The sequence below is a fragment of the Phyllostomus discolor genome, chromosome 8 (assembly GCF_004126475.2).
Source record: "Phyllostomus discolor isolate MPI-MPIP mPhyDis1 chromosome 8, mPhyDis1.pri.v3, whole genome shotgun sequence".
Lineage (NCBI taxonomy): Eukaryota > Metazoa > Chordata > Mammalia > Chiroptera > Phyllostomidae > Phyllostomus > Phyllostomus discolor.
The window spans coordinates 113,174,583-113,185,940 of NC_040910.2; positions in this window are offsets into that span (position 1 = coordinate 113,174,583).

Genomic DNA, 11,358 nt, shown 5'->3' on the forward strand with positions numbered 1-11,358 from the left:
CAATGTGCCTGTGTCTCGGTCTCCTGTCGCGCAGCCCTGCCCTCGGCCACCCTCCGGGTCCTGCGAGCCGGCCTGGGCTCGACTGCTCGCCCCTCGGCTCGGAAGCCGAGTGCAGACCCGGTGGGGACCCGCCGTTCCTGCCCGAGGCTTCCCGCGCCCCGGGAGCCTGCGGGGGTCGTCGCGCCCCGTCTTCCCGCTTCCCGACCCGTCCCTGGCGCCCGCAGCCACCTACCCCTGCGGCGGGCCCACGCTGCTCGTCCCCGCCCGGTCCCGGCCGGAGCGTCGCCAGCCCCAGTGCAGCCGCCCCCTGCCCGGTGCCTGCAAGTGGTGGGGGAAGGCGTCGACCACCAACCAACAAGGCGGAGCTTGGAGCTGGGCTGGGGTTGGGGCGCGGGGCTGGGGGTGCGTCCCGCTGCCCCTGCCCCCGGGCGACCCGCGAGTCTGAGCCACACACTTCCTGTCCCGGGTGCTTCGCGACGTGTGCCGCGTTCACTCGGGGAGAAAACGCGCAGGGGGACTTGGCGGGGTCCGGCGCGAGCCGAGTGCGAGGGACTCGGGAGCGGAGACGGCAGCGTCCAGGGTCCAGGGAACCGGGGCTGGGCCGCGGATGCCTCGCGCGGGCGCACAAGCTCTAGCTCAGCTTGCAGTGACTCGAGGCTGGGGCGGCGGCGGGGGACAGCAGCCCGAGTCGGGGCCCAGCTCTCCCGACCCTGTTCTCTTGCCGCCCGGGCTGCTAGTCACAGCGCCCATCCCTTGGGACCCACGATTTAGTTAATACATCGACGATGAACTTGAGTGGAAGCTGTTTCCTTTGCAGAGGGAATAGGTGGGAGGGAGAGAGAGAAAGAGCGCAAAGGCGAGCCAAGAAGTCTGACTCCGAGGATCGGGGATCCCGGAGCGGGAAACCGGACTTCGGTCCCACGTTAGGTGCGCGGCGGGCGCGGCGCCGTCCGGGACCCGCAGGACAATCGGGGCTGGGAGCCCACCTTCTCTCCCACTCCCCTCCCCCTCCCCGGGAAACGCGGGGCTCCAGGTTTTGGCCTTGTTCCCAAACTTGACAAGGTTGGGAGGGGGGGAACAGTATCATCTCCCCGGCTGGCCTGTCTTAACGAACACCGAGCTGGCGACGCCCAGATCACCCCCGCGACCCGCGTCGGCCGCCCGCGAGAGGCCGCCGACGGCCGCGTCCTTAATCATAAAAAGTCATTCCCGGTAACAAATAGTTTCGTTGGCCGGTGCCAGCGATACAGCTGTTTCTGTTTAAGCTTAAATACTTTCCAACAGTTTGGGCAGTAAAAATAAAGTCGGTCTCAGCCGCCTATAAGTGTCTGGTTTCCCCGCCCAGAGAAAGCCACCCTCCGCCCTGGGCCTGGGTCGCTCTACACACCCCGCTGGCCCCCTCTTGGAATCCGCCGCCCGTGGAGGGCGACAGCTCTCGGGCCGCCTGAGCTCCTCGCGCGGGCTCCAGGGCCCCCTCGGAGGCCGGAGGGAGGGCGCCGCCCCAGCCGGCCGAGGACCAGACCCGCTTCGCCTCCCGCCCTCTCCCCAGCCCCTCCCAAGCTTTCCTGCGCCCGCAAAGAGCGGCGGTTTCCCTGTAGATGGGGTTTCTGGAGCCGCGTCCCCGGGAGTGTGTTTGCGCTGGGTGCCTTTACAGCCCCGGCGTTTGCCTGAGGCGTGCAGAGGTCGAAGGTTTCAGTTTCACGCTGAGAAACTCCGCTCTGCTCCTCCCTGCTGGCGTTTCGCTACTTTCCTTTTTCCTCTCCCTTCCTTCCTCTCTCCTCTCGCCTCCCTGCCTGCCTCCCTTCCTTCCTTCTTCTTCCTCACCTTCTGCTTCCCTCTCCCCTTCTCTCTCTGTTTGCCCTAAACGCCTCCGAAGTGTGAAGTGGGGGAATGAAAACCCTGGCGCTGCCTTGCATGGCTCCCTCCTCTGGAGGGGCATTTAGTCTTTTTTCTTCTTCTTCTTCTTCTTCTTTTTTTTTCTTCCCGGCTGCATTTTTCTGCCTGCCTTCATGTCTGGTGGTGAACACGCTTGTTCTGAACAAAATTACCGCTTGTGAGGCGTCCGGGTTTGCAGGCGTCGGGAATTCCTGCAGAGCCCACAGCCGAGGTGGGGCTGGGTCCAGAAGGAGAGAAATAAAGGGCAACCCGAGCGCGATCGACCGAGCCCGGTTCTTGTCTGCACCAGACAGACGCAGTCCTGCGGAGGAAAGCAACACCCGGGGTGGGGGGGGGGATAGGGGGTGCCTGCGAGAGAGCAGAGTTACACAGAGTGTAGGCACTGGTCACTGGACGGTCTGGCCTGCCCCCCACACCCCCGCTCCGGGCAGTTTAGAGACTGAGAGAGAGCAATCTGAGAAATGGGTTTGTAGGCTAGAGCCACCCAGAGCTGGGGCCGGCCGGGTGGGGGCCCAGCGATGCCTGTGTGGGCCAGGAGAGGGCACCCGCGTGGGGACGGTGGAGGCGGCACTCTGGAGGATTTCCGACGGTCTTTTCAAACCGGTCAGCCCCGGGCACGTCTTAGAAACCCAGGGGAGGCAGCCCACTCCCCACATTTCTTCCTGAACCTCCCTCTCCCTCCACCACTCAGCTCTCCACACCTCCCGTCTTCCCTCCACACAACCGCCTCTCCCCTTCAAAGTTACACGAGCACCTCCCGGGCGTAAACAGAACAAAGTTTCCAAGCAGGAGAAAGCCCCCGCTCTTAATCCCACCGCTCAGCGGTCCTGGGCCGAGGCCGCCAGGTTGGAGTGCGCCGCCTCTGCAGGAAATAAGGTAACTGCTTCCCATTACTTTAGCCCCATATGGCTGCAATTTGAGTGTCTTTGGAGACAGTGCGTGCGTTGGGGCGGGGGCAGGGGGGAGTGAAAGTGGAAATCAAATGATCTCAGATCGCATTTTTATGAAGGAAATTGTCGGCGATTCTCTTAGCAGCCTCCCCTCCGCCCCCTGGTTCTTGGAAGGAGCTGCCCAGTTTCCTTATTTACGGAAATGCAGGCACTGGCCCACCTCTGAACACCTGCTCCCGAACCTGGGGTCTCCTCTCCCGCTCTGCACTCGTCGGGGTGACTTGGGTACAAGCCTGCGACTTCCTTTCTGGACAAAGGGCCTCCTATGTGCTCCCGCTGCCGCCTGGGGGCCAGCCCGAGCCACCCGCCCCAGACCCTGCCAGGTGCCCAGACCTTGTGCTCCACGCCCCGGCCTCGTGCGAGTGGAGAGGCTGCCCCGGGCCCAGGGGCCCTCCTAGCCCTCCATGTACCGGCTGTGAGGGCACTCAGCCCCTGGGAAGGAAGGCCGATCCGAGGGGAGGGGAGGGGAGGGCGGCCCAGGTGAGGCGCTGGGCTCCCGGGTCGCCCGCGCGACCAGCAAGCCCCAGCGCATCCTCTAGCTCCAGGGTGAGGCTGGGCCTGGGCTCGTCCTTTGGGAGCGATTCAACTCCCCGGCTTGGCGGGCGTCGGACCTGCTTGGTCTTGGCGGCAGATGCGGGCAGATTTGAACCCAACCATTTGCCTCAGGCACGCGGGTGGGCCGGCTGTGAAGTGAGCTCCGTGCTCCAAGGCAGGGGCGTGGGGGCCGTGGCCTCAAGTGCGGCTGCCAGGGCCGGGGCTTACCTGGAGCAGCCCGGGAGCCCGACTGCCCTCCTCCCACCCCAGCCCGAGCCACAGCACCTGCGGGGTGCCGATCGCCCAGTACTGCGGGAAGCCGAGGGGATGGCCCAGCACCCTGCAAAGAGCCGGCCTGGGCGGGCTGGCCAGCGACGGCAGGCAAGGCTGCCGAGCTTTCTGGTCTGGGCTCCAGCTTCCAGTTGATCCCCGAGCGAGAAGTTCCCTCCTCCTCCTCCCAAGCGGACACTGGAGGATCGGACACCTCTTGTCACAGCAGCACCCTCCCCGCAAAGGGTGCAGAGGGGCGGGTCTTGTTGCAGGGATTTCCTTCAAGCCTGCACTCCCTCTGGAAGTCCCATAACCTTTCACCCCTGTCCCCTGCAACCCCAGGAACCAAAACCAAGCCCTCTTGGGCCTCCCCGGAGAAACGGTGACCTCTCCGAGACAGACAATGTTTACTGAGCTCTTTCTGTCTCGTGCCTGCGTGGTCCCACCTCAGAGTCACCAGGACCAGGTAAGATCAAGTCCATGATCCCCATTTTACAGAGGAGCACACTTGAGGTTCGGGGAGGCCAAGTGCCTTGCCCAGGGGCACACAGCAGGGGGTCTGCCTGAGCGGTCCCAAGCCCAAGTCTCTCGAATACTCCACAGCACGGCCTTTGGACCCTATGGACATTTCGGTCCCTCCGGGGCTTAAAGAAAAACTTCAAGGTGAGAATCCCCAAAGGGGTCTTATTGGCGGATGAGCAGAGGCCCTGTGTGTGTGTGGGGGGGGGGGGCTTGGCACCAAGGTGAGACTGGAACTACAGGGGGGGTGGTCCCAGGAGCCCAACCCACCCAGCTGGAGGCTGGGTGTTGGTGGAAATCTTTGTATTTCCTTCATCACACAGTTAAAAATTGTGTGTTGTAAGATCAGCCTGCCTGGGTTCAAATCCACTTTAATAGCCGTGTGCTCTTGGGTGAGTTACTGAACCACGCCGTGCTTCAGCCCCCACGATGATCTTTAAAAGGAGCACTGGCATGCTTTCCCCCAGGGTGGATGGGAGGGTTCCAGGAGACGTTACTTAACGACGACCCCCCTGTCCGGCACGGGCTAAGGCTCAGGAAGTGATCGGCGTTGCTGGTGTCCCCGGACCAGGTTAATGCGGCCCGCAGCGTCTGGCTCGCGTGACTTTCTCCGGGGAAGCCGCTGCCAGCCCGAGCTGTCCCTACTTCCCGCGAGGGGCACCCACGGAGAGGGAGCCGGGTGCTCCGCGACCTTCCCCGGGGAAAGCGACTGTGTGTCCCTCGGACGCAGTCTAGGCTCATCCCTTCGGGCGTCCGCCGCAGGACGCGCGCCGCAGACCGGCCGCGAGCGGGGCGCCCCGGCAGCCCCTCGCAGCCCCGAGGCCGGCGCGCCGCGGGCGCCCTGCGGCAGGAGCACGCGCACAGCGTCGGAGCCGCACGCATGCGCGCACGGGAGCCGCGGCGGGGTGCCCCCTACCCAAATCTTTTCTGGGAAGGCCGCCTGTTATAGCCGGCGAAATCCGGCTCCGGGGAGCAGGGTGGCACCCTCGGCGGCCGTGGGAGTGGGCGTGCAGGGGGAGACGGCTGCGGCATGGGCGGGAGAACCGAGCGGCTGCACCCCGTGCCTGTTTCAGGGGGCGGACGGGGTCCTGGGCCGCGTGGGTCAGACACCTCCGTTCCCGTTGCCCCTGGAGAAGGCGCTCGGAACTTCAGACCCGACGGCCTAGGCATAGCCTGGGAGGGACTGGGAAAGGCAGGGAGGGAGGTGGGGCGTGGGGGCGTAGACATGTGGGTGGCCTGGAGGTCAAGGCCTTGGAGCTCCGTGGGAGACCCAGCGTTTTTAGAAGCCCCCCGGGCTGGGATGCCCGAGGCTCCGCTGCCGTCGGCCGCGCCCTTACCGCTCCACCTTTTGTTCGGCCGTGGTGGAGAGTTTGACCCCACTCTGCGCGGAGAGCAGCCAGCCGTGAGGTCACTGGGCACCGGCCGTGTGCGCCTCCTCCCCTCCCAGAGCGCCACCCACGGGGAAAGCGGGGAGCAGGCCCCTGCCCCTGGAAAACGCCCGGCGAGGCTGAGCGAGTCGCAGCTTGGGACAGTGGTCCCGGAGCCTGCTCCCGGCGAGGTCGCCTGGCTCCCGCGAACCGCGGCTCCTCCAGGGTGGGCATTTCGGCCACCAGCCCGGCTGGACCGCTGCTTGCCTCCCGGTCCTCTCCTTTCCCTGGACACTGCCCTCAGGCTCTCCCCGCCCCGGGGAAGCTGCGGGAAGCCTCGGACTAGGTCTGGCGCTGGACTTTCTTTTTCCCTTCCTACCCCGCCCCCCAGCGGAAGGAATTGAAGTGGCTTTTCGCTGGGACTCCAGGGACCTCGAGCGAGCTGCAAGCTGGAGAGGTTCTCGCTGTGCCATTCCCCGCGAGGTCGTTCACGCTGAGAGCCAAAGTTCCGCCTCCCCTTTCGGAGGTCAGGCGAACCGAGGCGCCGCCAGCCGGCCGGCCCGTTCCAGGCGACGCAAGTTGGGAGCGGCGGCTCTGGGGCTCCGAGAGACCGGGGAGCAGAGGTGTCCGCCGCCCCGTTGGCCTTCCGCGGGAGTGGGCAAAGCAGCGGGGGCTGAGAAGGGCTGACGGCAAACCCTAAGTGCAGACGTTTGGAAGTCCGCGAAGAACTCGCGACGGTGCCCCGAAGGGTCCTTCCCCTCCCGGCTCTCTTGCCGCTGATGGCCTTTGGTGGAACCTGGGCGCCCGGCGTCCTCCGCGCTCCTGATGAGCGCCTCCCCTGCAGCCCCCAAGGGGTGCTCCCGCGGAGCGCCCCCCGGCCTTTATGCCAGGCGCAGGCGCTGTCGAGGGGGCCGACGGGGCCTGGCGGGCGTCGGGGCTGGACGACTCGGCGCAGCAGCTCCGTGCACAACCAGAAACCCTGTTGCCAGTTCCGGGGCTGCCGAAAGCGCTTGGCCAGCGGAGGCTGTGCCCCCTGCGAGTGCCTCGCTGCCGCGGGGCCAGACCCTGGTCTCTCCCGCCACACTCGGTCATGGAGTGGCTCCACCCTACGGGGGAAGGCGCAGAAGGCCCGAGTGGCCCGGACGTCGTCGCCAGAGAGGTGGGAAGCCATTTCTTGCAGCAGAGGAAAGCCGGGATCGGCTTCCCTGCCCTTCTCTAGGAAATCAAATTCGGGGAGCTGGGTACCGTATTTACCCACGCCGCTTCCCCCCCGGACAGCCGCGCCCTGGGAGCTGGGGCGGGCGGAAGGAATTCTGCCAGCCCCTGGGGCGGCCCCGTGCGGCTACCTGGCGGGTTCTCGCTCACCCGGAAAGCCGCACTCCCTCATTTGCATAAGCCACCGCTGGTCTAGAATAATAGCAATCAGAGGCAAAATGAATTTTCTTCAGCTCGTCCTTGAGACCCTGAAAGCAGGGGCTCATGGCAAGAAAAGCTGGTGTTGCAGCGTGGGGTTCCTGACTAGGACCAGGGCGGGATGAAGTTTCAAGCCGGGGGATGAGCCGTCCCGGCTGAGTCTCCCTGTTGTTTCAGGATCAGCTTTGGAGTTGAGCTACTTTTGGGGCAAACGGGTGAGGGGCTGAGCCGCCAGCAGAGCCCTCCGCAGACACTCCATCTGTCACCCCATCCATCAGGGGGAGGTTTGGTGGCCCGGGGACAGGGACACCTCGGACCGGGACTGGGAGTTTTGGAAGCCGACTTTGAAAATGACACGGGGAGGGAAGAGGGCCCACCTGTGGCCCACTGTGGTTTGGGCAGACAGCACTTGGGGTCTCCGGCCCAGCCCCTCCGGGGGCAGTCCCTACCCTTCACACAGACCCCGAGGGAGCCCCACCCCGCGACGGCCGCCCCGCCCACCGGGCAGCAGAAGTGTTTGGATACAAAGCAGGAAAACGGGCGCGTGGGTGATGGGGAGGGCACTGTGTAGAGGAAACATCTTTTATACATTAAAAAATCTTTTTGATCTTTTTAATATGAAGAGGAGTGGGAGGGAGAAATCCACACATAAATGCGGCAAATGAATTGGACCGGAGATGTAACCGAGGGCCACTTTTGGGGCGACTCTGGGCCCCCCCCAGGGTTTGCTGCAGAGCCTGTCCCTTCCAAAGGCACCGTCCCCCGTAACTAGTGCAGAGGGTGAGCAAAAGGGTGGGACATCCACCTGGGACCCCGCATCCAGCTTTGGGCAGGAATTCTCTCTCTCGCCCTGGCTGGTGGGGCTCAGTGGGTGGAGCGGGAGCCTTTGAACCAAAGGGTCACCAGTTCGGTTCCCAGTCAGGGCACATGGGTGGGTTGCGGGCCAGGTCTGCAGTAAGGGGTGCGAGAGGCAGCCACACATGGATGTTTCTCTCCCTCTCTTTGTCCTTCCCTTCCCCTCTCTAAAAATAAACACATAAAATCTTTTCAAAGACAATGTAAAAAAGAGCTCTCTGTCTCTTCTGAATGATGCAAGTTTTATACTGAGAGGAGGAGGTGGCCGAAGCTCGGGGTTGCCACCAAGAAGCCACCGCGGGAGTCACTCCTTTCAAAGTCATTCTTGAGTTCCTTTTAGGATCAGGTTTGGGGAAGAATGTGGCATCCCTTGGGGGGGGTGCGGTCTGCAGAGAGACGTGGGCGGGCGGGCGGGAGGAAGAATGGGCAAAGGGTCAGTCCCACCGTCCAGGGACGGGCTGGGCTGTTCCGGGGCAGGAGAGGGACAGGGGTGTGGCAGGAGGTGCCTCTGGAGAGGGGGCTGCTGGGCTGGCACAGAGAGACCTGACTACACCTCCTTCCTCTGTCCTCCGGGTTCCTTCTCACTGCCTGTGGCTGTGGTCTCCATCCCGGGTGCAGCCCCACCCCAGAGGTGTCACTTATGTCCGGAGGTGGGTATGACGTCACTGCTCTTTCCCGGGAGTGGGATGCTCTTAGGAACCCCTGCACTGTCCGGGAGAAGGCTTTCTTAGCCAGAGACGAGGGCAGGGGGTGCTGGGGTTCCTGGCCGCACAGTCACAGCCCGAGGTTCCAGCCTCAGTTTCTCCCTTTGAGAGAGAGCAGGGAGGGCCTGGGATAAAGAGGGGGGCCAGGGGCCAGCCCGGAGCCTTGCCAGCTGTACTGCCTTCCACACCTGCAGAGGAGGTCGCCGGCCAGCCTCGGTCCAGCAGCCCTCCCGGCTGTGGGTCTAGGGTCCGCCCTCTGTGCTCCCCGACCCCACGCTGAGAGGGCCCCCGCCCCCCAACAGCCTCCCGTCCTGTGGGGGTCACCATCCAGTCTGCAAAGGGCCCCCCAGCAGTGGGACTGTCCGCCCCAGAGCCGGAGACGACTGGGCCCCAGACTGCGGAGAACAAAGAGCAGCCCACGCGGAAGGAGGTGCCGCCGGGCGGGCCGGGAGGGCGCCTGCGGCCTGGCGGGGAGCGGGCGGGGGCTAGGGGGGCCGGGGTTTTGGCTGCCCAGTCGCCTGCCCAGGCCCCAGGGCAGGGGTGGTGAGCCTTCCTCCCAGGAGACGGGAATTTCGGAGAGTAGATCCCCCAGTCCCGACAGGAGAAAAGTTCCTGCCCCACTCTGCACCCGTCGGGGCGAGGGGGGAATGGTGTCCATTTGGAAAGGAGGGAGTGAGCGCAGTGGGCTGGCTGGGAGGTGGGGGGGTCATCACAGGGTCCCGCTGGGCCTTAAAGGCGCCTGGACCACTCAGCAGCGGGTGTGGGTGCGGTCTGTCTCTCGGAACGCTGGGCTCGTGGCGACCTCGGGGACGAGAGTCCCAGCGAGAGAGTGTGCCTGGGCGAGTGCAGGGAGGAGGGGGACGGGCAGAGCAGTGGAGGAGACAAGGCTTGGAGAGACGCCCCCACTCCTGCCCGACAGGTCCCCCGGCCCCACACCCTCCAGCTGTGGCTGCCAATCCACCCTCCCTGTCCCGGCTCAGCAGGTTCCCCCCACTTCGTGGCGGACAAACACCTGAGACATGTCGCTTCCCTCTCTCTCTCTCTCTCTCTCTCACACACACACACACGCCCTTCCTTCTCCAGGATGGCGGTCGGGGCACCACGTGCAGCCTCCCGGAGTAAGGCAGCGCTTCTTGCAGCCACTGTGGGTTCGGGAAAGAAAGATCCCGCTGGGCCCTGGGTCGCAGCTGGGGTGGGGGGCAGAGTCAGGCGAGGGTCGGTCGGGTGGGGGCCGGAGCTGACGCCAGCCCACCAACTGCCCAGGGGAGCCCACGGGGAGTGCTCGCCAGCCCCTGCTCCCACGCTGGCCCCAGTGTGCGTGACGCGTGGTAGTCATCTGTCTCGGCGGAGACTGGTGGCCAGCCTGGCACGGGGGTGTGCGGGAGCCGTGGGTGTGGACAGGTGTGGCCACCACCGCCGAGCAGGGCTGCCCGGCACGGAGCTCTGCACAGGATGCTTCCCAAACGCGTCCCTTCCACTCCTGTCCGCAGCTCTGAGGAGGACTTACGAACCACAGTTAGAGATGCGGAAGCGACTCAGAGGTTAAGGAACTCTCCCACGACTAAGTTAAGCTGCGGGGCAGCGTTCGCCCGGGAGCTGAGGGGCCTCGGGGGACGTGCCACGGTCGCTCTGGCTGCCGTGCCCCTGGGGTCAGCCAAGAGCCCCTCGGCCCCGCTGCCGGGTGAGCCGCGGGGGCCCGTGGGAGAGAGCCACCTCGACAGCCTCTGTGCGGGGACGCCACTGGTTCTCGGGCTTCCCGGACTGGTGAGACCAGCAGCAACCCAGCAGCCTGAGGCCAAATCAGACAGACCACAGAGTCCCCCTCACCTCCCAGCTGCGTGGACACACAGACCGGCTGTCACGGCAGTCCCTTCCCGAGGCTGGGACGGCGAGTCCTGGGCCCCCGTGAGCCAGCTCCAGGCCTGGGACCGCTGTGCCACGCTGGATGGGCTGCTGCTGAGATGCGCCTGCATCACCCAAGCAGCGGTGGGTGGAGGGTGGGCAGACTCGGGTCCAGCCCTGAGATCCCTCTGCCCTGGGCTGGCTGAGTTCGTTTGGACACGTCGTTGTCCCTTCTCCCGGCCTCGGGCTCTCCCTGCGAGATGATCGGAGCCGGCGGCCTCAGAGCAGCCTGCCTAGGCTCCCCGGTCCATTCCCCTGGGCTCCTTCGGGCAGGTTTGCTGCGATTCCTTTAGGAAGGACTCGTTAACCGCGGAGGATTAACCTCGGAGGACCACCCGCCGGTACAGCGTGCCGCCAGCACACGGAGTCCCGGAGCTCGGGACTGCAGGGATTGCGGGGCCGGGCCGGGCAGGTGTTGGCCTGCCGTCTCCCCAGCACCACAGGTGCGGAGCTACCACCGAACTCCTCCGCGGAGGCCGGGGAGAGTCCCAGAGGAGCCCTGGGGCCACCCCTCCAGTCGGGATCCGGCTGGCAACAGGGAAGAGTGTTGTCTTTCCTCCGCCTCCGGCCCCAGGCCCGGCCACCAGCGCCTCACCGCGGGAGGCGCTTCCACAGCAGCGGCCGGGACTAATTCCAGGTACATTCTATAGGTGGCACCGTGCTCCTGGAAATAGCCGCGCCGAGGGGAGAGGAGCTCTCCGTGGCATCCTCAGGCACTGGCAGGGCCAGGGCTCGGTCTACACAGCCCCGTCCGAGGCCCAGACTGCCCGGAGAGAGGCACCCACCCGAGAGGCCCGTCAAGGGTGTGTGTGGGAAGACGGCTGTCCCAGACTCAAGGGCCACCGGTTCAGGTGCACGGGCCTCCGGGACCATCGGCCTGCCGGAGAGCTGGGGGTCTCTAGGAGGCTCTCTTGCCCCTGCGAAGGGTGGGGGGGAGGTGGGGAGTGC